This window comes from Chionomys nivalis, chromosome 7 (genome assembly GCF_950005125.1).
Source record: "Chionomys nivalis chromosome 7, mChiNiv1.1, whole genome shotgun sequence".
NCBI classification, from domain to species: domain Eukaryota; kingdom Metazoa; phylum Chordata; class Mammalia; order Rodentia; family Cricetidae; genus Chionomys; species Chionomys nivalis.
In genome coordinates, this window is record NC_080092.1 from 5,775,837 (window position 1) to 5,792,872 (window position 17,036).

Below are 17,036 nucleotides of genomic sequence, written 5' to 3' on the forward strand. Positions count from 1 at the left end.
CAAATAAAAAGTGGAAGGTGCCTAAAAAATAAAACCAAAGGCTATCCTCTGAATTCCATGTGCCTGCATCTCACACACACACACACACAGACACACACACACAGTCACTGTTTGGGGTATATCCCATCATGCTGGGCAGTAACAGTTTGGGGTACAGCCTCTCATGTTGGGCAGTCACAGTTTGGGGTACAGCCCATTATTGCCAGGCAGTCACAGTTTGGGGTACAGTCCATCATTGCTGGGCAGTCACAGTTTGGGATACAGTCCATCATTGCTGGGCAGTCACAGTTTGGGATACAGTCCATCATTGCTGGGCAGTCACAGTTTGGGGTATGGCCCATCATTGCTGGGCAGTCATGGCAACAGGACTGTGAAGCAGGCAGTCACAATACAGCCCCTATCAGATGAACACTGATGCTCAGATCACTGACTGTCATTCAGTCCCTGACCCCAGCCTATGGGAAAGTACCACCCACATTCAAGGTGGATTCTTCTGCCTCAGTTAACCTTCCTGGAAACACTCTTGTGAGCAACACACCTAGAGGTGTATCTCCACAATAACTATAAATCCAGCTATCAAGTATGTGCAAACCCCAGGTTCCATCTCCATCACTGAGAAAAACATTTAACCTTTATTTTGGGGGGATGCATTTTAACTATATTATGCATATTCTGGGAGAGTTTCAGCGCTTAGGCATTTTATCTGAGATGTAAATATTACAATGAAAATGCCAGATAAAATTCAAGAAGTCCCTGGCTAAAAAATAAAGTAGATCTTCCTTTTACATGTTAAGAGACCCGGGGGAAGTCCACACGGAGGGCTGAAAATGGACGAGGCAACACCATTGAGCGGGGACTTCCCTGCTGCTACTGAAGTCAAAGCTGGGAGAACCTCAGAGTCTGAAACACTTGGAGGCAGCCTGGCTTTGGGTGGCACTGGATGGGAGAGGGGTCCTTGTTCATCCTGGGACAGGAACAAGAAGGAGGAAGAAAGTGGTGGCTGGAATAGAAATGGGAGCAAAGAGACAGAGGAACAGGACAAAAATGTGCAGAGTTGGTGAGATGGCTCCGTGGGGCTAGAATCTGCCATGGGGGGCATGGAGACCTGAGTCTGAGCCCCAGAACCCATATGAAAAAAACAGCTGTGGTGGCTCACACTTGTAATCCCACCACAGTGAAGGCAGTGACCACGCTGGGCCAGCAACCTAGCATAATCCACGAGTGCCAGGTTTCAAAAAACAAGACGGAGGGAGGACACCTGAGAAATGGCACCAAGGTTGACCTTTGACCTCTACGTGCACGTATACACATGTGTCATGCACTACACACACACACACACACATACAAAAGTGCACCCACACACATATAAGTACATACATAGGCACACAAACATACAGAGAGAGAAAATGGAGAGAAGAGGAATCAGAAAAATGGATTTATTGCATACTTCTTGATTTCAGAGTTACAAGGCTATATCATAGAAAGACTAAAAATCTACAAAGAAAGGTGAAATTCACTCATCGCCTTCTGTGCGTTTTACTCAAGGTCCTTCTCACCTTCTGTCCACATAAGAGAGATTTTTAAATGGGTTTATATTTTGCAGGCAGCTTTTTAATCTAGCTGCAATTTATTTCTGATACAATAGGATGGAAATTTAATTTTTTTCTACCAAATAACAAAATGTCCAGTGGTATTAGGAAGGCGCGCCTTTTCTTTTACACTGTGAACTTTCCTCCACAAGCCATCAGCCACATTATTAGACTTCTACACTATGGTTCTGGCCTTTCTATTTGCACGGTAGCTTGGCATTGAAGGGCACATGTCTGGAATCAGACAAGCCAAGGTCAGAAACCAGTCCACTGACTAGCTCTCCCACCATGGCTTGTCCTGTGACATCTCTCACCCAATTCACGCTCATCTTCTGTCCATTTTCCTCAAGGTCTTTCTCATCTTTCTGTTTGCATAAAAGAGATTTTAAATGGATTTGTATTTTGCAGCTAGTTTTTAAATCTAGTTGCTACTTATTTTTTTTGATACACCAAGAATAGAGATTTAATTTTTCTTCGTAAGTTTGTTAAAAACTAAAGCATCTTTCTTTTTTTAAAAAAAAAGTGCTGTGATTACACACATGTGTGCATTTGTTTGTGTGTGTGTATGTGTGTGTGCACATATGCAGACTCTTATATGGTATGCATCTAGAGGTCAGAGGTCAGTCTTGGTGTCAGGCCTTATCCTATACCTTGTTTGAGACAGGCTCTCTAGTCATCCACTGAAATCTCCATACTGGCTAGCCTGTAAACTTCCCAGAATTCTCCCCTCTCTGTCTTTCCTTTCCCAATATAAGTCCTGGGGTTACAGATGTAAACAAAAATGTCCAGCTTGAAAGAGTGTTCTAGCTAGCTTTCTAGTAACTGCTATAGAACAAAAGCAACTTGGGGAGCAAGAGGGTTCATTTGGATTAATGTGTTACAATCCACAATCAAGGGAAGTCAAGGCAGGAACTCAAGGCAGAAATCTGGATGCAGAAACATAATCAAAGATTATGAGGGATGGACACTGCTTACCAGCTTTTTCTACATAGCTCAGAACCACCTGCCCTGCCATCCTGCCCCAATCAGCAATCAAGAAAAGGCCCCCACATACTCATGGGCCAATCTGACAGAAGCAATTCCTCAGTTGAGACTCCACCCCAGGTATGTCTAGATCTGTATTAAACTGACAAAGTAACTATCGCACACAGGCTCTGGGAACCCAAACTGAGAGCCTCAATGGACCATCTCCCCAGCCCCAGTTAAACTTCTATCACAGTTCCCAGAACATGATGAGAATCCAATGAATATTAACTTACAGGTGTAATTTCATTGTTCTGTAGCTCTGTTCTCACTATTCCTTCAAAAAGTATTTTTTTTAAGTTCCTATCATAGACTAGAAACCATGCTGGGTCCCCCTGGGACAGGGAAGACTCAGAAAGCGCATCTTGTATACATATGTGCCTATCTTCTTTGTGCAACTTTAGGGCTGCCACTGCTCCTCATATAGACCTGCCTTTCACACTAGAACTGTGATAAGGTGTTAGGGTGATGTGGGAGTCCACTCTGTATGCTGTGAATACCATTAGTGAATAAAGAAACTGCCGTGGCCTATTGATAGGGCAGAACTTAGGTAAGCAGGGAAGATGAAACTGAATGCTGGGAGAAGGAAGGCAGAAAGGGAGATGCCATAGATCCGGGACTGGAGGTAGACATGCAGAATCTTTGCTGGTAGGCCATGACCTCATAGTGATGCACAGATTAATGGAGATGGGTTAAACTAAAATGTAAGAGTTAGCCAATAAGAATCTAGAGCTAATGGGCCAAGCAGTGATTTAATTAATACAGTATCTGTGAGATTATTTCAGGGATAAGCTAGCCAGGTGACCGGGATAAACAATTGGCTCCCTGTTCCTATGGTACTAACAGCCCTACCTTTAAAATAGTTAACTGAGAAACCAATAGGGGTTAAGCAGTGGCCTCTAGCTAAGGAAAGTTGCAGACTTTAGAACAGCTGGTACAAGAGCAACTAAATGCTCAACATATAGAAGAATCTACCAGCCCTTGGAATTCTCCTGTACTTATTGTTAAAAAGAAATCTGGAAGATGGAGAATGGTGACAGTTCTTAGGGCTATCAACAAGGTTATTCAACTGATGCGCCCGCTACAATCTGGAATTCCTCTGCCTTTTCTGTTACCAAAGGGATGGCCTCTCATAGTTAATGATTTAAAGGATTGTTTCTTTACTACACCTTTATAAGAAAGGGATAGAGAAAAGTTTGCCTTCACAGTGCCTACTTATAATAATTCTCAGCCTACTAGGAGAGATCAATGGACTATTCTTCCATAGGGAATGCTCAATAGCCCCACTCTGTGCCAACACTTTTTAAGTCAGCCATTGGAAATAATACATAAGCAATTTCCTAAGTCTATAATCTACCATTACATGAATGACATTTTGTTATCTGACTCAAATACAGATACTTTAGAAAGGATGTTTGAAGAAGAATGTCTTGCCTAAATGGGGATTACAAATTGCTCCTGAAAAGATTCAAAGAGGAGGTTCTTAATTACCTAGGTTACAGAACAGGTTTACAGAAAATTAGAACACAAAAGGCACAAATTAGGAGACACCAGTTGCGGACTCTTAATGACTTTCAAAGATTATCAGGAGACATTTCTAGTCTATGACCAGCTGTTGGGATAACACCTGATCTTATAATTCATTCAAACAAAACCTTAGATGGTGATAAAGACTTGAATAGTCCCAGAGAATTAACAGCTGAAGCGGAAAAGAAATTGACGATTGTCGAGAAGAAATTACAGGAAGCAGATGTGGATAGGGCAGAATTTAGGTAGGCACGGAGGAGAATATTGGGAGAAAAAGGGTGACATCAAGGAGACATCATGGAGCCTCTGCCACCAGAGTCACACATGCTGAAACTTTGCTGGTAGGCCACAACCTTGTGGTATTGCACAGATTAATGGAGATGGGTTAGACTAAGGTGTAAGAGTTAGCCAATAAGAAGCTAGGGTCTTAGGTCACGCAGTGATTTAATGAATACAGTTTCTGTGTGATTATCTTGGTTCTGGGTAGCTGAGATGAACAAGCAGCCCCTCCTCTGACAGATTGGCACTCACCTGGCCAACTAAATCCACGGAAAACATGAGAGGGCTTGAAAAGGAATTCTAGACAAAAAAAAAAAAAATACAGAGTTTAACACAGGTTTTCCTGACTCAGCAGCAGCAGCAGCAGCAGAAAAAAAGCCATGCCATTTTGAAATGCAGGCATTCTGGGATGTGTTGCCAGCATGACCTCTGACTCTTTTGGGAGACCAAGTATTTAGATGAGGTTTGTGAGCAGAGTGCTGCAGCTTGCTTGTTGGCAACTTGGACCTACTATGTGCCTGGAAGCAGGGCGGTGTTCATGGCTCAGATGTGCAAGCAGCTTCACAATGCTGCACTGGGCAGGGCATGCAGGCAGTACCAATTTGACCTGATATTGTTGCAGCTTAGATTCTTAAGCACTTAGCATTTTAAGAAGTGCTTCTGGTCAGAAAATAATTACAGATATGCAATAAAGACAAATCCAGACAAGACATAGTGTTGGATAAATGTACTCAGGCTTGAAAGAGAAAAGAATGTTTTAAAAAAGAAGGGTAAAGTCTTTAAAGAGACAGAGTACAGATAGTTATAGATTGAAAGAAGTAAAGAAAATAAGCCATGTAAAAATAGAAAATTCAAAGAGAATCTGGATTATGTATATTATTATGTTTTCTTTAAATTTTTTGACTATGAATGAGCTAAGTACGGAGAGACATTTTATTTTATGGGCTGCTAAGCTAAACCAGAGTGTATTTATAAAGGTATCTTGATTTAAGAATTTGGGTCTGAGGATATGGTGCTTTGGAAAAGAGGTTCTTCTTTTGTCTCCACAGAAGACGAGAACATGTGGATTCATTCCAGGCTAATATGGTTTGATGGACCAAGAACCCCTGAAGGGTCACCATGAACACCCCAAAAATGCCCTCAAAAAATTACTTTGTGCAATAAACAGCAGGAAGAATTTGGAGATAAAAAAAAAACTATGTCCATATGTCCAAATATTGTTTATAAATGCTTTTTTACATTTAAAGAGGGATGTACTATAGAGATGAATAATTTGCTTTGGTTATGGATCTTGGTTTATTGATACAAATTTAAGGTAAATTTTGTTATACTGCATATGTATATTTTTGCCTTGATTAAGGTATTGTGTTTGTGTAGTTAATTTAAAAATGTAATGTGTAATTAAGACATATAGGTTAATAGATAGTCAACTATAATAGTCAAGATTATAGTCATGTTAGTTAGGTTTTCTAGATATATAGAATATATTTCAGTTAGTTAGGTATTCTCCAAATCTTTCAGAGACCTTCAGAATATGGCTTTTATATGTTTTAAAAATTTAGGACTTTTCATGACAGTGAAATACATCTGCTCCTGGCAGCACCAAGCTACTTCAAAAGGATGGTGGGTATTGAAGAGGCTCCTTATGGAGTTGGTTAGCCATCTGGGCAAGAAACTGTTCTTGCCTGAACTGCTTCACTGGACATGAAGGACCCACAGAAAAATGATTGCTAAACTTGCCTAAAGGTGAGATGGTCCTTCTGGGTTCCTGCTTCATGAAATAGTCTATGAGACATCCTGCAGGATACAGAAGAAAGTGACTGGCAAGCTGCCCATATAGGCAGACCTGTCTTTGAAATTTCCTGCTTCATGGAAAAGTCTGCTGGATACTATGGGCCTGTATGCTGAATATGGGTGCCCCAACAGAACAGAAAAACTTTGAGTGACTGGGCAGCGAGATGTCTCTGTTAATTTTAGAGTTATAGTTTTTCTTAGTTATGATAAAAGATAAAGTAGATATAAATATTGTAACTGTAATTCTTATTTGATACCTGCTTTGTTACATATAATTTAACTATGTTAAAGTTAAAGCCTTCCTTTTTATTTGAACAGAAAAGGGTAGGTGATGTGGGAGTCCCCTCTGTAATCTGTGAATACCATTAATGAATAAAGAAACTGCCTTGGCCTGTTGATAGGGCAGGGAAATGGAACTGAATGTTGGGAGAAGAAAGGTGGAAAGGGAGACGCCATGGATCCAGGGCCGGAGGTAGACATGCTAAAACTTAGCTAGAGCTAATGGGTCAAGCAATGATTTAATGAATACAGTTTCTGTGTGATTATTTCAGTTCTGGGCAGCCAGGACAAACAAGCAGTCTCTATCCTAGAGTAGGGTGTCCTGGCTCTCTGAAAGATCAGATGGGGTTTCATCAGCAGTCTTTAGGGGAAAGAAGATGGGAAGTGATAATCACAAGAGAGATACAGAATCCTAGCATTGGAGTTATTCATCATCCCAAGTGTGAAACTGCTGGTGTCCTGGATACATGAGTCCCTGTGAAAACAGCCTCTTCTTCTTCCATAGCTTCTTCCCTCCCCAGATAAACAGATTCCACTTTCGAGCATTAAAGCTGAAGAAATTGTCCCCGCAAGGCTCTCCAACCAGAAGAATACTCACTTACTATCTTCAGCATTGTAGACCAAGAACTAGGTTCAAGGTACCAGTAAAGATTATTTGACAGAACTTCAGTTCAGCAGGTACACCACATCATACAAACAGCATGGATTCTCCTCACACACTGCCCTCCCTCAGTTGCTGGCTCTCAGGAAATGAAGTTCCAATCTCAAGCAGATGCAGAGATCCACAGCTAAGCACTGGACTGAGCTCCTGGAGTCCAGTCAAAGAGAGGGAGGAGCAATAATATGAGCAAAGGGGTCAAGATCGTGATAGGGAAACCCTCAGAGACAGCTGGTGTGTGCTAGTGGGTCGGGGAGCATGCATAGGGCCGAACTCTGAATGTGATGACAGTTCTGTGGCTTGGGCAGACTGTGGACCCACTGGCAGTGGAGCCGGGATTTATCCCTAGAGAATGAACTGACTTTTTGAAGCCCACTCCTATGGAGGGATACCTTGCTCAGCCTAGATACAGAAGACAGGGGCTTGTCTCTACCTCAACTTGATATGTCAGACTTTGTTGACTTCCCATAGGAGGCCTTACCCTTTGGGAGGAGTGGATGGGGGGCTTGGAGGGATGGTGGGTAGGCGAGTAGGAGGAGAGAAGGGAAGGGGAAACTGTGGTTTGTATGCAAAATGAAAAACAAAAACTTTTAAATAAAAAAAAGAAAGAGATGACGTTCCAATCTCAGTACCTCACTTCTGCTGTAAACCTACTCTTAAACCAAAGCTAGCACGGCCACCGTGGCACCCCTTCCTAGGCTCCTCCGAGTCTGCCCCATGAAGCTCTTCTTTATACATTAAATGACCATGCACTTTTCCAAGAGGCAACCCCTGCTGTTTTCATTTGCACTCACCAAACAGCAAATAAAACAGGGCCCAAATTCAGCCATCTAGATCCATCCCAGATTCACAAGCCTGGCTGCAAAGCCCAAATACATTTAGTGGCTGCAGGATGATGCACAGGTCTGTCCACATTTACAGGCCTCCTGGAACAGACAGAAGCCTCAGCAGTTTGGTTCTAGGGTAAATTCTGGCAGGTCCTGAACATATAAGAGAAATAAACAATTGAGAGGGAACAAATGATTTATTTATTCAGTGTGTCTTTTCCCAATGTATCTCTGCTCTTCCATGGTGCCCTGTAGTGTCTTACCCCCTTGTATCTCTGCTCTTCCATGGTGCCCTGTTGTCTCTTGCCCTCTTGTATCTCCGCCCTTTGTAGGGTCTGCTGTTGCACCTTTCACTTTCTGTCTTTGTTCTTTGTGTGGTCTCCTGCTGCATCCTTACTTTGTATCTTTCCACAAAGCCCTTCCAAGGGAAAACTGCAGTCTTTCCTGCTGCCTGCCCTGTGACAGCTTCAGATGTTCCCATCTCAAGATGAAGCCGAAGATGCTCTGAATGCATTAGAAGGAACAGAGAAAATAAAGGCAGGAGACACTCAGTTTTACCCTCGGGCGCCTCAGAGAAGAGATTACAGCTAAGATTTCTCCTCCATTCCTCTTTAAGACCCCTGCCTCTACACTAAGGTGTTTGAGTTGCGGGGAGGGGGCATCTGTCAAATGGCTTTCCTTCTTGTAGTCCACTTGTACCTCTTTAGACCCCCTATGTCTGATGTACCTATGCCTTGATGTCTGCAGTCTTTATATACCCCTCTATATTATATACCCCTCTATATTATATACCCCTCTTTATTAGCTACTTGGAGGGCAGACTGCCTTGGTTTGTACCCAGTCTCCTAACTTCCAAGATTTGACTCTCCAAGTAAGTTACTTCACCTGATTGTTTTTTGTCCTTAACTATGAAATAGGGATGGTTTTAATCATGCTCGCCTCACTGAGCAAGTGTATGAACTAGCTGATTTACCGAAGATGAGATGGACAGACCAGCCAGTCGTTAAAATGCCTGCTACGCAAGCATGAAGACCTGAGATCAGATCCCGAGCATCCATAGAAAGCCAGGAGAAGCAGCACATGTCTACAACTCTAGGCTAAGGCAGTGGAGAAATGGTGAGCTCGAAGCTTGGTGAATCTCTCAAAAACTTAAAGAACAATAGAAATCCAAAATTCTGCCCTCTTCATCTGCGTGTGTGTGCACGTGCGCGTGTACACACACACACACACACACACACACTATAGACACATGCACTCATACATAGATACAAACACGGCAAGGGGACTCACCAACTAAAAGTGTTGAATAAACATGAATGCTGATGATAGTGGTGGTGATGAGGAAAGAGGAGAAAGAGGTGGAGGGGGGTCTGGTTGATTCCTGAGCACTCATTGTCCTTGCTTCCCTGAAAACAGAACTAGTGTCTCAATCACGAATGGAGGATTCATCAATTTGATAAAAGGAACTTCCCATCTGAAACAGCTTGCCAAAAAAAGATACAAAGTGAGTATTTGCTAAATCCTTGTTTTAAATGAGTTCATGAGGCTGGGTAGATGTCTCTGTGGTTAAGAGCACTTACTGTTCTTTTAGAGGACCCAAACTGGGTTCTAGAACTCAAGTCAGGCAGCTCTTAGCTACCTGGAACTCCTATGGTCTTCTCATGTGCACATAGACGCATGTGCATGCATACACATACACACACAATTAAAAATAAATCTTTTAAAATTTTAATGAGTCATAAATCTATATATCTTTCTCAATACTCAGCACTAAATACATGTGCAATCAGCATTAGTCAATATAATAAATTCATAAAGGAACAACCACCAGAAAGTGTGCTAAGTCCATAGGTCCATCTTGGACTGCCACATTTTATCCTGGTAACTTTCTATCAAGAAGGACATAGACCCTTATCTCCTGGAAGGTGTTCAAAAGAAACAATAGGCCCAATGTGTGGATATTTCCAATGAGCCGGTCATTAAGAGCACCCTCAACTTTAATAAGTACCTTTGGGTCTAGCTGGATTCCCTCTGAGAGAAGCCAAAACTAATTTGGCACTCTTTTGCCTTCTGATATACTTTCAATAGGGACAAAAGCAACTTTAATCCCCCCTGGACCTATAAATAATTCAGTCCCATTTGTGTGTCACCAAATCTCTTTTAACAGAAACCGTACAAAAAGGTCAGGGCCAAATAAATGTCTCCTCAATGTTTGTGCATAATGTCAAAGTGTATTTTTAGGGCAAATAGTTCAGAGAAGAGCCCAAGAGAAACGTGTTCAAATGTAGATATTCTGGGTAGAGTGGGGTGGGCTTTCTGCACAGATTTTAGAGACAGATAGATCTTGCCTGCACTGATAGCCTGAAAGGGGTCTGCTGACCAAATGACACAGTGCCACTTAAACTTTCTCCCAAACTCATAAATGGCACCGGAGTGTTTCTTAAGCTTTCAGAATGTAGTGGTACTGAAACAAAGGAACCAACTCTCCCTGTTTATCAATTAAATACAGTAGGGGGAGAAATAGTAATGGGCGGGACCAAGAGCATACATTTCTTGGCTGTCACTCTGGTTGTGTGATCCTGGGTAAAGCACCTTAACAAAGCCTCCATTTCTCCATCACTAAAATGGAGGTAACTTCAAACCCTCTGCCTTTGCTGTGTTGAATATAAAAACAACCAGAAAGCAAGTTGGGAAGGAAAGGGTTTCTTCAGTTTTCACTTCTGCCACAGTTCATCACTGGAAGAAGTCAGGGCAGGAGCCTGGAGGCAGGAGCTGATGCAGAAGCCATGGAGGGGAGCTGCTTATTGGCTTGCTCCCCATGGCTTGCTCAACTCCCTTTCTTATAGAACCCAGGACCAGCAGCCCAGGGATGGCACCACCCACGATGGGCCGTACCCTCCCCATCAATCACTAATTATGAAACTATCCTGCAAACATGTGTACAGCCTAATCTTATGGGGGCATTTTCTTAACTGAGGTTCCTCCTCTCAGATGAATTTACCTAGTGTCCAGTTGACATAAAACTATCCAACACATCATAATGGTTTAATAAAAATGTTGTGTATCCCCGGTAACTGCAGTGGCAGAAATGCTGCAGGTCTCCCAGTGGCGGCAATGGGCAGCGGGCCACGAGACCATGTTGCAGGTCCCCAAGCCAGGGCAGGCAGTGAACAGCAGGTCCTGAGAGCAGCCAGCCCCAGGCAGGGATGTTGCATTTCCCTGAGTGACTATAGCAGGCCATGAGGACAGACAGATGGGCATGCCATGAGACCACACCATAGGTCTCTGAAGGCAGTTGGTCCCAGGCCAGGAACCATGTGGAGGGTAAGAGACAGATGGATAGGCATGCCATGCAGAGCAATGTTGGATGTTTATTTAGTGGGTTATGGAAGGGAAGGGGGAGGAGAGAGAGAGAGAGAGAGAGAAACAGAAGGGGAGAAGGGGGCTGCCTCTTGGGGGAGAGACAGAAAGGGAAGAAACTCAGGCTGGAAGCTGAAGATCAGCTGCCTTGGCAGACAGGGGAGGGAGTGGATGTGGCTTGTCTCTTAAAGAGACAGAACAAATCATTACACATTCCCTTTGTCTTAGGGTTTGTTGTGAAATGCCCCCCCAAAAGGATCATCATGTTTGACTGTTTGGTCCTGGGTGATACTGATATTTTGGGGAGGTTGTAGAACCTTAAGAAGAAGGAGCCTCTTGGAGAAAGTTGGTCCCTGGGGCTGGGCTCTGAGGTTTTATAACATAGTCTCACTTTTTATTTACTCTTTGTGTCTGGACTGCAGATGCAATGTGACCAGCTGCCTCCAGTGGCCTGCCTAGGTGGCCCACATGGAGCAAGAGTGCAAAGCCTGCCTGGGGCTCTACCCAGGATTCTCTCTGCTTCCTGGTCAAGCTGCATCTCATCTAAGGTCCCATCACTACACTCACCTTCCAGAAAGTGAGCTCAAGGAAATGCTTCTCTCCCAAGCTGACTCTGCCAGACAGTTTGTCCCTTAGCTAGAAAGGAACTACTACAGAATTCCTGTGAGGATTGCAGCAGTGGGTGAAGACAAAGCTTAACATTCCTGGTGTGAAGTGAGAGTTCACTACAACAGGCAGCCCTTTGCATGTCTCAGGAAGCTCTTTCCGCCAACTTTCTACAAACTTGCAAACTGTCTTTGTTCTGTCGGGAATGTTGACGGCAATCAGTCTTGTTTTCCAATCTGTGCCTCTACATATCTTCTTGTTCAGTTCCTCTATCCCTCTCTCCCTTTCTTATCAAACTTCGGATTGGGGGGTAGAAGAGAGACAGAAGACTATGTTCCTTCGACTTCTGATCCTAACTCCTCAAATCTACTGTCCAGCCAAGAAAGGCTCTATTGGGTTGCTCATCTTCAGGTAACAGAACCCCATTCTTAGAAAGAGTATTGAGAGCAAACATGCATTTTCCAAATGGAAACACCAAGGCTCAGAAGAGATGTGACCATCTTAGGAAAACCCTGTGGCCAGACTTCTTGCCCTGGTGTCTACAGATGCCCAAAACATCCTGGGTAGACTTTAAGGAGTCCATGAATTTTAATAGGGAATGTTAGAGGAAGATTTCCCATAATCTCTAGCTGAATGCCTTCATTATTTTCAGTTCACTGTGGGCAAAACAACACAGTGTTTACTGTCTTGTGACTTTGTCTGCGAGGGAGACCCTGATAATCTTTCATCAGATCACAGTTGTTGTAGTGCAGCAACTCAGTTATCACCCATTGACTGTTACAAACACAGCCATTTAGCCCACGCTCTTCAAGATTGGCTATTGCCCCACCACACTGTGTTTGCCCACCTAACAGAAACAGTCACCCACTTCTTCTCTACTATTTGCCCAGCCAGTGAGGACAAAAATGAGGAGGAAGAAGAAGAAGAGGGAAAGGAGAAGTGGAAAGAAAAGGGGGAAGAGGAGTTTTGAAACCACCACCCTGCTCTTATACCTGTCCTGAGCATTCCATGTGATTTGATTCACCATCATTCTCTCTACCAGGTATGAAAAGTCAAGGGCTCGTTCAAAGTCACAGCCAGTGGAAAAAGAAGCGTAGCCCTCAAGCTCAGCCTGATGAACAGTGAAGCACTGATTCACATTGCCCCTTCAACCCTGGTACCTACCCATCTCTGCCAATAAGCAGTCAGGCTCCCGAAGCAAAATTACCATATTGCCTTATCTTTAATTTACCTAGAATGTTTAATGCCATGTAATTCCTTTTATTTCACATTTAAAAGTTTCATGGAGAAGATTTAATGTCAAGAAGGTTGTGTCTTGGACACAAGAGTTCCTTCCCATGCCTGCTAGGGATGCATCAGCTAGGATAGGCCCAGGTGTTACCGCAGTCACAAATGACACCACAGCTCAGTGACTTACAGGAACCAAGCCCTGTCTCTCGCTCCTGCTTCACTTTCATTGAGGTCAGCTATGGCTGTGCGCCACAGCTCTTCTCCTTGAAGCAGATGCAATCTGGAACAATATTTTATCAGAGGGATCAGAGAATGCAAGCCTTAAATATTCTGCTTGGAAGTGACCCAGATCTCTCCTGCTCATGTTGCATTAGCTAAGGCAAGTTAAAAACATGACATCATTGGAGAACAGAAGCATTCCTATCCTCCAAGGAGGAAGAATGAATATTCTAGCCAATAATTCAGCAAGCTCAGGGGAAGAAAACCCATCACAGGTGATTCTTAATGCTGAAACTCTGACAGGTCTCCAGGTCAACCTTTGATGTATCAGCCACACGTTGTCAAGGGTGACCTTTGCTTTCTCTAGTTTGTACTCATCAGTGTCTGAACAATTATTATAACAAATTGTCTTTGTGAATTATTGAAAAGGTGCTGCTTCAGAAAGCGTGATGCAAGGGGGAGATATGCCCTGTCCCCGTCTTCCTGTGAAAGCTCCTTCAGGATTCTGGAACCTCAGGGTCACACAAAGCTTCTCTTTCCCCAACACAGCGCAGCCAGGGTAGAGTGAATGCTGAGTGCAGTCACAGCCATTCACTTGGCCTCTGCTATTCGGTGAAGGTTGTGAGCTCCAGCAGCACGAGGACCCTACCGAAGCCTCAAACACTCCTCAAAACCCAGCTCCCTGGGGAAGGGTCTGCTTTGCACTGATCTTGGATCCCTGGGCATTTACACACCACTCAAAGAGAGGATGTCAGTATAGCAAGATGGATTAGCACAGGGGCTAAGGAGCGAGACCGCCAAAATAGGTTTCTTCTTTCACCTTGATTAATGATCAGGAGGCCAGGGTGAGCTTTTATCTCAACTGGATCAAGCTGGACAAATGTTAATGATGTCATCAGGTGATGAATTTTCTCACACCTTCACTCACTGAGCCGTGCCAGATCCATCAAGCCTGCGACAAGGTGGGTGAAGAATGAGGAGCTGAGGGCTGTAAGAGAAATGCCCTTATAATCAACTTGCTGAATGACATCGGATGTTGGGTGGTGGGATAAAGTGGAAAGAGACTATTCAAAAGCAGTACCCATTAGCAAGACCCTGCCCAACGAGTAGGGTATCAGCCAGACCCTGCCCAAGCGTAGTAGGACTGGGAGTATGGGTGTGATTAGGCCCGAGTGTGTCAAGCTCCTACTTTGGTTTTGTTTTTTGTTTGTTTGCTTGCTTGTTTTGCTCTTTCGAGACAGGGTTTCTCTGTAACTTTGGAGCCTGTCCTGGAACTAGCTCTTGTATACCGCGCTGGCTTTGAAATCACAGAGATCCACCTGCCTCTGCTTCCCCAGTGCTGGGATTAAAGGCATGCATCACTTCCGCCCAGCACCTACTTTGGTTTTATTTTGCTAGTTTTCTCATGATTTTATTATGAAACATTTACATGTAGAGGCATTTACTGAGCTTGATGCACCACAATCCATTCATCTTTCCATCCATCAATCCGCATTAGCCTTAGTTCACTTCAGAGTAACCTATGAACTTCAGTATGCTTCCTCCTAAGTGTCCCAGCATGTCTTTCAAGAACTAAACCTCAATATCTACTTGTAGATTTTTGTACTGAATTCCCAAGTCTTTGTTTAAGTTGCTATAGTTTAGGGTAAATTGTTAAGTTATCATAGGCTGTTTGCATTTGTTGAGTACTTGGAGAGCCAGGACTCTCTTATTTTGGACTTAAGCATCAGTATCCAACTGTCCTCCAAGGAAGGCTCTCTGTCCTGGGACAGGCTGGCCACACTGACCTGTAACAGGAAGGAATTGGAACAAAGAGCTAAGGGTATTAAAAACAGTGTGCCCTTGAGAACAGCTAGGAGATAAAGTCATTCCCACAGGAGTTGCTATTGTTTATCCCATGGCAGAAAAGTGCCTGGTGGAAACAAGAAGCCAGAACCACATCCACAAGATGACAGAAGATGTTCTGCTCTGCCACAAGATCTCAGTCAGGGGTTCCAGCATGTCTGTTTCAGGGGCTTCTCTGGCATTCTTGCTAGATGCTATGAGTGCCTAGATTGGTATTGGCACCATCCCCTGCTTGCTACCTGTCGTTTTACTGCTGTGGGACAATGGTCTTTTTTCCTATCACTTGTATTATTTTAATAAAACGCAGATTGACCAATAGCCAGGAAGGAAGTATAGGTGGGCCAACCACGCAGGAAGTAGAAGTGGGGTGGCAAGAACAGGAGAATTATGGGAAGAGAAAAGAGTCAGTCTCTAGTAGTCATCTAGTAACAAAGGAAGTCAGACACTGAGGAAGCAAGATGATACTGCCTCACTGATGAAAGGTATCAAGCCACATGCTAACACAGCTAATACAAGTTATAAGAGTTAATAAGAAGCCTGAGCTACTAGGCCAACCAGTTTATGATTAATGTAGACCTCTGTGTGTTTCTTTGGAACTGACCAGCTGTGGGACCAGGTGGGACAGAAATCAGTGTCAACAGTTTTACCTTGCTTGCTCTCTTACTCAGCCTACTCTAGTCATTCCTGCCGGATGTTATAGACACCTGATTTGATGATGCTATCTGTGTCTGGCTACTTGTTTTATTTTGGGTTTCTACGTGCTTAATAAACTCATTCAAAACTGAAAGCATGGCTATGATAGATCATTTTTCTGGACAGAACAGTTGAGCTATGTTAATAACATTGATCTAATTGATCTAAAGACTCTGTCCTAGCTTCAGTCTGGGTATAAACTTTTTGAATTTTTTTCATTGTATATGTTCATTAGACATGATACTGTATGACACAGGACATTTTTATTACAAGTGCATGATATATGTTGAGAACACGCTCTCATTCATAACCCCCTTCTCTCCCTTTTCTCACCCCTCCCATTAGTACCCTTTCTTCCCATAGAGTTTCCCTTCTTCGTTCATGTCACATGCTAATTTGTAATTTATGCATCCATATAAAATATAGAACCCACATATGAAATAAAATAGATAATGTTTGTTCAATATGTTTGTCTTCAACTGCATCCACTTTCCTGCTAATGGTATAAACCTCATTCTTTGTGACTAAATATAATACCATTGTATGTGTAGAATATATTTTCTTCACCCATTCCTGTTGTTAAATGCATCAGAATGCTTTATAAAACACTGATATAAAAATATCTTTTTGATATATTTACAGACTTTTACATGCAAGTTAAATAGATTGAAATACATCTTATGTATATACATTCATAGAGTTTTGACAAATGTGCTTTCTGTTACTATAACAAAATACTTGAGATAATAAACTTACAAAGAATGAATTGTTTAGCCTCATGGTTCTGAAGTTATCACCTCATGATTGCTTGACACCATTAGGTTGGACCTAGAGAGACACGGTCCCTCCCAGCAGGAACACGTGAGAGAACAGTGCTGTTGACATCACAGCAGCCAGAAAGAGTAAGGGGATGATGTGTAATTTCCTTGTCTCTTTTAAAGGCACACCATGATGATCTAAAGTCTTCAATCATGCTTCATCTCTTAGAGGATCCATGACTGCTATAGGGCCATGGACTACATACCATGACTATAACACACATGGCTCTGGGGGATGTTCTAGATCCAGACTACATCAGCACACATCAGTGCTGCAGAAGACCATCTC